General features: G+C 38.0%; 1 protein-coding gene and 1 long non-coding RNA gene across 2 annotated transcripts in view; both read right to left on the bottom strand.

Annotated features, from left to right (window-relative positions):
- LOC117504842 overlaps positions 1-6,248 on the bottom strand; it is a 116,515-nt gene extending 110,267 nt beyond the window's left edge. The window contains exon 1 of the mRNA XM_034164392.1: positions 6,097-6,248. The gene's annotated coding sequence lies outside the window, so the exon portion shown is untranslated. The remainder of the gene's footprint in view (positions 1-6,096) is intronic.
- The window catches only part of LOC117504894, a 797,517-nt gene that overhangs the window by 576,302 nt on the left and 213,733 nt on the right, over positions 1-7,482 (bottom strand). The window lies entirely within an intron of this gene.

The raw sequence follows: 7,482 nt of genomic DNA, 5'->3' as shown, positions 1-7,482 counted from the left end.
CTCAGCATCACCAGACTCTTTAAATGGGAACTGGACTGTATTTACAGGAGCATCTCAGAAAATTAGATCATCATGGAAAAAGTTCAGTATTTTTTGTCAGGTATTTCAGGAATGAAAATTTTTACATTTTCTAGTTTCAGTGCATAGAAACTAGAATGTTAGTCTTATTTATTTATTTGATAATTATGGCCTTCAGTTCCATAAAATGGAAAATGTAAACCCTGGAAAACCCTAACAGAAGAGTAAAAACCCGGTTTAAAAAAACCCCCAAAAACAAAACATTGATAGCAGTGACAACCAAAGTGTGGGCCACGAAGGTACTCAAATCAAATGAGATCAATTTTATTTATATAGCACCAAATCACATTAAACAGTTGCCCCAAGGCGCTTTATATTATAAGGCAAAAGCCGTACAATAATTACAGAAAAACCCCAACGGTCAAAACAACCCCCTATGAGCACGCACTTGGCGACAGTGGGAAGGAAAAACTCCCTTTTAACAGGAAGAAACCTCCAGCAGAACCAGGCTCAGGGAGGGGCAGTCTTCTGCTGGGACTGGTTGGGGCTGAGGGAGAGAACCAGGAAAAAGACATGCTGTGGAGGGGAGCAGAGATCAATCACTAATGATTAAATGCAGAGTGGTGCATACAGCCCCTGGCAAAAATTATGTAATCACCGGCCTCGGAGGATGTTCATTCAGTTGTTTAATTTTGTAGAAAAAAAGCAGATCACAGACATGACACAAAACTAAAGTCATTTCAAATGGCAACTTTCTGGCTTTAAGAAACATAAGAAATCAAGAAAAAAAGATTGTGGCAGTCAGTAACGGTTACTTTTTTAGACCAAGCAGAGGAAAAAAAAAAAAATATGGAATCACTCAATTCTAGGAAAAAATTATGGAATCACCCTGTAAATTTTCATCCCCCAAATTAACACCTGCATCAAATCAGATCTGCTCATTGACATTGACCCTATGTGTCTTTTTGCAAGGAATGTTTTTGCAGTTTTTGCTCTATGGCAAGATGCATTATCATCTTGAAAAATTATTTCATCATCCCCAAACATCCTTTCAATTGTCCAAAATATCAACATAAACTTGTGCATTTATTGATGATGTAATGACAGCCATCTCCCCAGTGCCTTTACCTGACATGCAGCCCCATATCATCAATGACTGCCTGAAGAGAACATGTAAATTTCCACAGTCATCTTTATAAATCTCATTGGAACGGCACCAAACAAAAGTTCCAGCATCATCACCTTGCCCAATGCAGATTCGAGATTCATCACTGAATATGACTTTCATCCAGTCATCCACAGTCCACAATTGCTTTTCCTTAGCCCATTGTAACCTTGTTTTTTTCTGTTTAGGTGTTAATGATGCCTTTCGTTTAGCTTTTCTGTATGTAAATCCCATTTCCTTTAGGCGGTTTCTTACAGTTCGGTCACAGACGTTGACTCCAGTTTCCTCCCATTCGTTCCTCATTTGTTTTGTTGTACATTTTTCGATTTTTAAGACATATTGCTTTAAGTTTTCTGTCTTGACGCTTTGATGTCTTCCTTGGTCTACCAGTATGTTTGCCTTTAACAACCTTCCCATGTTGTTTGTATTTGGTCCAGAGTTTAGACACAGCTGACTGTGAACAACCAACATCTTTTGCAACATTGCGTGATGATTTACTCTCTTTTAAGAGAGTGATAATCCTCTCCTTTGTTTCAATTGACATCTCTCGTGTTGGAGCCATGATTCATGTCAGTCCACTTGGTGCAACAGCTCTCTAAGGTGTGTTCACTCCTTTTTAGATGCAGACTAACGAGCAGATCTGATATGATGCAGGTGTTAGTTTTGGGGATGAAAATTTAAAGGGTGATTCCATAATTTTTTCCTCAGAATTGAGTGATTCCATATTTTTTTCCTCTGCTTGGTCTAAAAAGTAACCATTACTGACTGCCACAATCTTTTTTTCTTGATTTCTTATAGTGTTTCTTAAAGCCAGAAAGTTGCCATTTGAAATGACTTTAGTTTTGTGTCATGTCTGTGATTTGCTTTTTTTCTACAAAATTAAACAACTGAATAAACATCCTCCGAGGCCGGTGATTCCATAATTTTTGCCAGGGGTTGTACAGAGCAAAAAGAGAAAGAAACACTCAGTGCATCATGGGAACCCCCCAGCAGTCTAAGTCTATAGCAGCATAACTAAGGGATGGTTCAGGGTCACCTGATCCAGTCCTAACTATAAGCTTTTTCAAAAAGGAAAGTTTTAAGCTTAATCTTAAAAGTAGAGAGGGTGTCTGTCTCCCTGATCTGAATTGGGAGCTGGTTCCACAGGAGAGGAGCCTGAAAGCTGAAGGCTCTGCCTCCCATTCTACTCTTACAAACCCTAGGAACTACAAGTAAGCCTGCAGTCTGAGAGCGAAGCACTCTATTGGGGTGATATGGTACTATGAGGTCCCTAAGATAAGATGGGACCTGATTATTCAAAACCTTATAAGTAAGAAGAAGAATTTTAAATTCTATTCTGGAATTAACAGGGAGCCAATGAAGAGAGGCCAATATGGGTGAAATTTGCTCTCTCCTTCTAATCCCTGTCAGTACTCTAGCTGTAGCATTTTGAATTAACTGAAGGCTTTTCAGGGAACTTTTAGGACAACCTGATAATAATGAATTATAGTAGTCCAGCCTAGAAGAAATAAATGCATGAATTAGCTTTTCAGCATCACTCTGAGACAAGACCTTTCTAATTTTAGAGATATTGTGCAAATGCAAAAAAGCAGTCCTACATATTTGCTTAATATGAGCATTGAATGACATATCCTGATCAAAAATGACTCCAAAATTTCTCACAGTATTACTGGATGTCAGGGTAATGCCATCCAGAGTAAGGATCTGATTAGACACCATGTTTCTAAGATTTGTGGGGCCAAGTACAATAACTTCAGTTTTATCTGAATTTTAAAGCAGGAAATTAGAGGTCATCCATGTCTTTATGTCTGAAAGACATTTCTGCAGTTTAACTAATTGGTGTGTGTCCTCTGGCTTCATGGATAGATAAAGCTGGGTATCATCTGCGTAACAATGAAAATTTAAGCAATGCTTTCTAATAACACTGCCTAAGGGAAGCATGTATAAAGTGAATAAAATTGGTCCTAGCACAGAACCTTGTGGAACTCCATAATTAACCTTAGTCTGTGAAGAAGATTCCCCATTTACATGAACAAATTGTAATCTATTAGATAAATATGATTCAAACCACTGCAGCGAAGTGCCTTTAATACCTATGGCATGCTCTAATCTCTGTAATAAAATTTTATGGTCAACAGTATCAAAAGCAGCACTGAGGTCTAACAGAACAAGCACAGAGATGAGTCCACTGTCTGAGGCCATAAGAAGATCATTTGTAACCTTCACTAATGCTGTTTCTGTACTATGATGAATTCTGAAAGCTGACTAAAACTCTTCAAATAGACCATTCCCCTGCAGATGATCAGTTAGCTGTTTTACAACTACCCTTTCAAGAATTTTTGAGAGAAAAGGAAGGTTGGAGATTGTCCTATAATTAGCTAAGATAGCTGGGTCAAGTGATGGCTTTTTAAGTAATGGTTTAATTACTGCCACCATAAAAGCCTGTGGTACATAGCCAACTAATAAAGATAGATTGATCATATTTAAGATCGAAGCATTAACTAATGCTTCGATCTAACTTCCTACTAGGCTTCCTTGGGCAGCCTGGTAGGAATGGGGTCTAATAGACATGTTGATGGTTTGGAGGAAGAAACTAATTAAAATAACTCAGACAGAACAATCGGAGAGAAAGAGTCTAACCAAATACCAGCATTACTGAAGGCAGCCGAACATAAAGATATGTCTTTGGGATGGTTATGAATAATTTTTTTCTCTAATAGTTAAAATTTTATTTGCAAAGAGTCATGAAGTCATTACTAGTTAAAGGAATACTCAGCTCAATAGAGCTCTGACTCTTTGTCAGCCTGGCTACAGTGCTGAAAAGAAACCTGGGGTTGTTCTTATTTTCTTCAATTAGTGATGAATAGTAAGATGTCCTAGCTTTATGGAGGGCTTTTTTATAGAGCAACAGACTCTTTTTCCAGGCTAAGTGAAGATCTTCTAAATTAGTGAGACACCATTTCCTCTCCAGCTTACGGGTTATCTGCTTTAAGCTGCGAGTTTGTGGGTTATACCACGGAGTCAAGCATTTCTGATTTAACGATCTCTTTTTCAGAGGAGCTACAGCATCCAAAGTTGTCTTCAGTGAGGATGTAAAACTACTGACGAGATACTCTATCTCACTTACAGAGTTTAGGTAGCTACTCTGCACTGTGTTGGTATATGGCATTGAAGAACATAACAAAGAAGGAATCATATCCTTAAACCTAGTAACAGCGCTTTCAGAAAGACTTCTACTGTAATGAAACTTATTCCCCACTGCTGGGTAGTCCATTAAAGTAAATGTTATTAAAAATGATAAGACAAAAGGGGGTTTTCAGGGAATACTGTTAAGTCTTCAATTTCTATGCTATATGTCAGAACAAGATCTAAAGTGCGGTTAAAATGGTGGGTGGACTCATTTACATTTTGAGCGAAGTCAACTGAATCTAATGATAGATTAAATGCAGTGTTGAGGCTGAGTTTCACAGAGAAACTCACAGTAATGACCAGGTGGATGATAGATAACAAATAAAACTGGTTTTTGAGACTTCCAATTTGGATGGACAAGACTAAGAGTCAAGCTTTCAAATGAATTAAAGCTCTGTCTGGGTTTTTGATTAATTAACAAGCTGGAGTGGAAGATTGCTGATACTTCGCCTCCTCGACCCGTGCTTCGAGCATTTTGACAGTTAGTGTGACTCGGGGGTGTTGACTCATTTAAACTAACATAATCGTCCTGCTGTAACCAGGTTTCTGTATCAATTATTATATCATTTACTGCAGACAGTCCATGAGAAATCACAAAATAAAGTAAAAATGTCTCATTTTCAATCTTGTAAACTTTAAAAATTACCCAAAATATGATTTTTTTGAAAAATGTATCCAGAAATAATAGAACAAAGCCATTTAAAGTATGCATTATTCTTCATTCATGTCTCACATTTTAAGAAAAAAAAATATGTGGAAATACTTCATTTTAGTCTCATGCGTTGTTCAAAATAGTGAAGGTTTGGGTGGGCTCCAGGTTTTCAGATCCACAGTCTCAGCTCTTTGCTGCCCCCTTGTGTCCTGCTTTAATTTGTGAGAATGCAACATATTTCTGTGGGCACTGAGCTCTGGGTCTCTGGAACTCTGTCCTTCTGTGAGACACTGTTACTGTGCTCGTTGTGTCCTTGATCCTCACGTGTTCTAGTCTTCGTCTCACTCTCTCGAGCTGTTCACAGACATTGTTCCAGGTTCTGAAGTTTCCTTCCAGGACCTGTAGGTCGTGAGCTTATGATGCTGCTTCCTCAGACCTTTGACCTTTATTAACCTTTTGTCATTCAGATTATGAGCTAATGTGCTGGATTGAACCTCACAACTGTGCAGCTCAACAAGAGGCTGAAAATGGGTGCATTAGGAAAAATCAAGTTTTAAATAAGTTCACATTTCAAAGAATGTAGTTAATATTATACAGATTAATGATTTATTCACCCGCAACAATTAAGCAGAACGTCTTTTTTCTGGTTGTGTTTTCTTTAAATCACTGTCTGCACGACCGGTGGATTATCAGTAGCGTCCATGGATATCGGTGCATCGTAGGTTTGTCAGTTATATGCACCAAATATCTGAGTTAAGGTACTTTGACACTTGCACAAATTTGACTGCCACCACAAAACGAAAGATAGTTCTGTTAACAAAGACTGTTTCTGGGACCAGACTTCCATCACAACCTCTCTTTCTCTCCCTCGCTCTCTTTTGTAAACTCACATTTCTGCACACTTCCACCTTTACACGATTCGGGTCGACATGTCACGCCTGGTAGCAAAGCCGGCTATTAATGCAACCACGTTACCAAAGAAATGGAGGAATACTTGATGAGGAAAATATTTGACTGTTACAACAACATGTTATAAAGTATCAGTAACACAAACAAAACTGAGTGAACAAACATGTTCTGTAGGAGAGATTTGGAGAATTAAAAACAACATCCAGCCCTTTACCTCTTTTGTTCTCTTCTTTTAAATGACACATTTCTTCTTCCTGGTCTGTGATCATTCCTTCATCAGCAGGTGTTCGCTGTAGTTTCAACATGTCCCTCAGCTGCTGGACTTCAGACATGTTTGTAGAAACTACTTTAAAACACACAAGAGAGTCAATGACCAAGTGGAGGAAAGATGAAAAACAGGCCAATTTAATCATCTGCTGCTCTGCTGCCCACGCTGACCAATCACAAGTGAGAGACAACACCAAAGTGTCCCTGTGCTGTAATAGACGTCCTAAAACAGGAGACACCAACCCTGATCCCAGAGACATGAAAATTTTCCTTACATACTGATTGAAGCGTGTGTGAGAGAGAGAGATGATATTAATGTCCATAACATGTTTGTTTAAATCAAAATAAGATGGTGTTAAAATAAAATTAAGTGTTCTGAACTGACACGGTAATTGATCAGGAAGGGAAAAGGAGACAATGAGACTGTCCCCATTTTGTTGCAAAGTAATGGGACAATTTGGCTCACAACAGTAAGCTGTGCTTGTCAAGAGAAGTTGCTGTCCTTCTGTCCATCCTTACAGCAAAACTTCCCATGTCACCAACCCTGATCCCAGAGATCCCCTGACCTGCACATTTTCCTGACATACCTGGTGCAACCAGCTGATTTGAGAGAGAGAGAGAGAGATGACAAAAATGTCCATAAGATGTTTGTTTAAATGAAACTAAGATGATGTTAAAATAAAATGAAGTGTTCTGAACTGACACGGTCAGTGGTCAGGAAACGAAAAAAGAAAATGAGACAATGTCCACATTTTGTGGAAAAGTAATGGGACAATTTCATTTACAATGGGAAATTCACTCATTTTTGTGGCAACAAATTTATGAGATTAATTTCAACATAAACTTTGTGTTTCCTTTTCATTGAGATATATTTGACATGTTTAGTTTCCTCAGTGCTCAAACCTGCAGCCTTGTTGAGTGAATTTAATTTTCCAGGTTTGTTGAAAAATAACTGAAAGCCTCTGTTCAGGCTGGGACATATGAAAAAAATCTAATTACTAAATTTTTTGCCATACTGATCAATTTTTCATCATTGCTTTGACAAATAATTTGACTGAGGCCTGACAGATTTAAAAAAAAAAATCAATGATAGATTAAAATAATTTGTCATGTTGCAGTAAATATACTCTCTTTTTAGTAATTTAACAATGATTTTGGTCCCAGTGTCAGAGATGAGGAAAAACACTCTGAAGCTCTGAAACTAAACATCAGGGAGACTCCCCCCGATATAGATCTGGCAGAGATAGATGTTCATACAGTACAGTAACATTAATCAATCAAT

This window comes from Thalassophryne amazonica, chromosome 23 (assembly GCF_902500255.1).
Source record: "Thalassophryne amazonica chromosome 23, fThaAma1.1, whole genome shotgun sequence".
Lineage (NCBI taxonomy): Eukaryota > Metazoa > Chordata > Actinopteri > Batrachoidiformes > Batrachoididae > Thalassophryne > Thalassophryne amazonica.
This window is presented reverse-complemented; position numbering and strand designations above follow the sequence as displayed.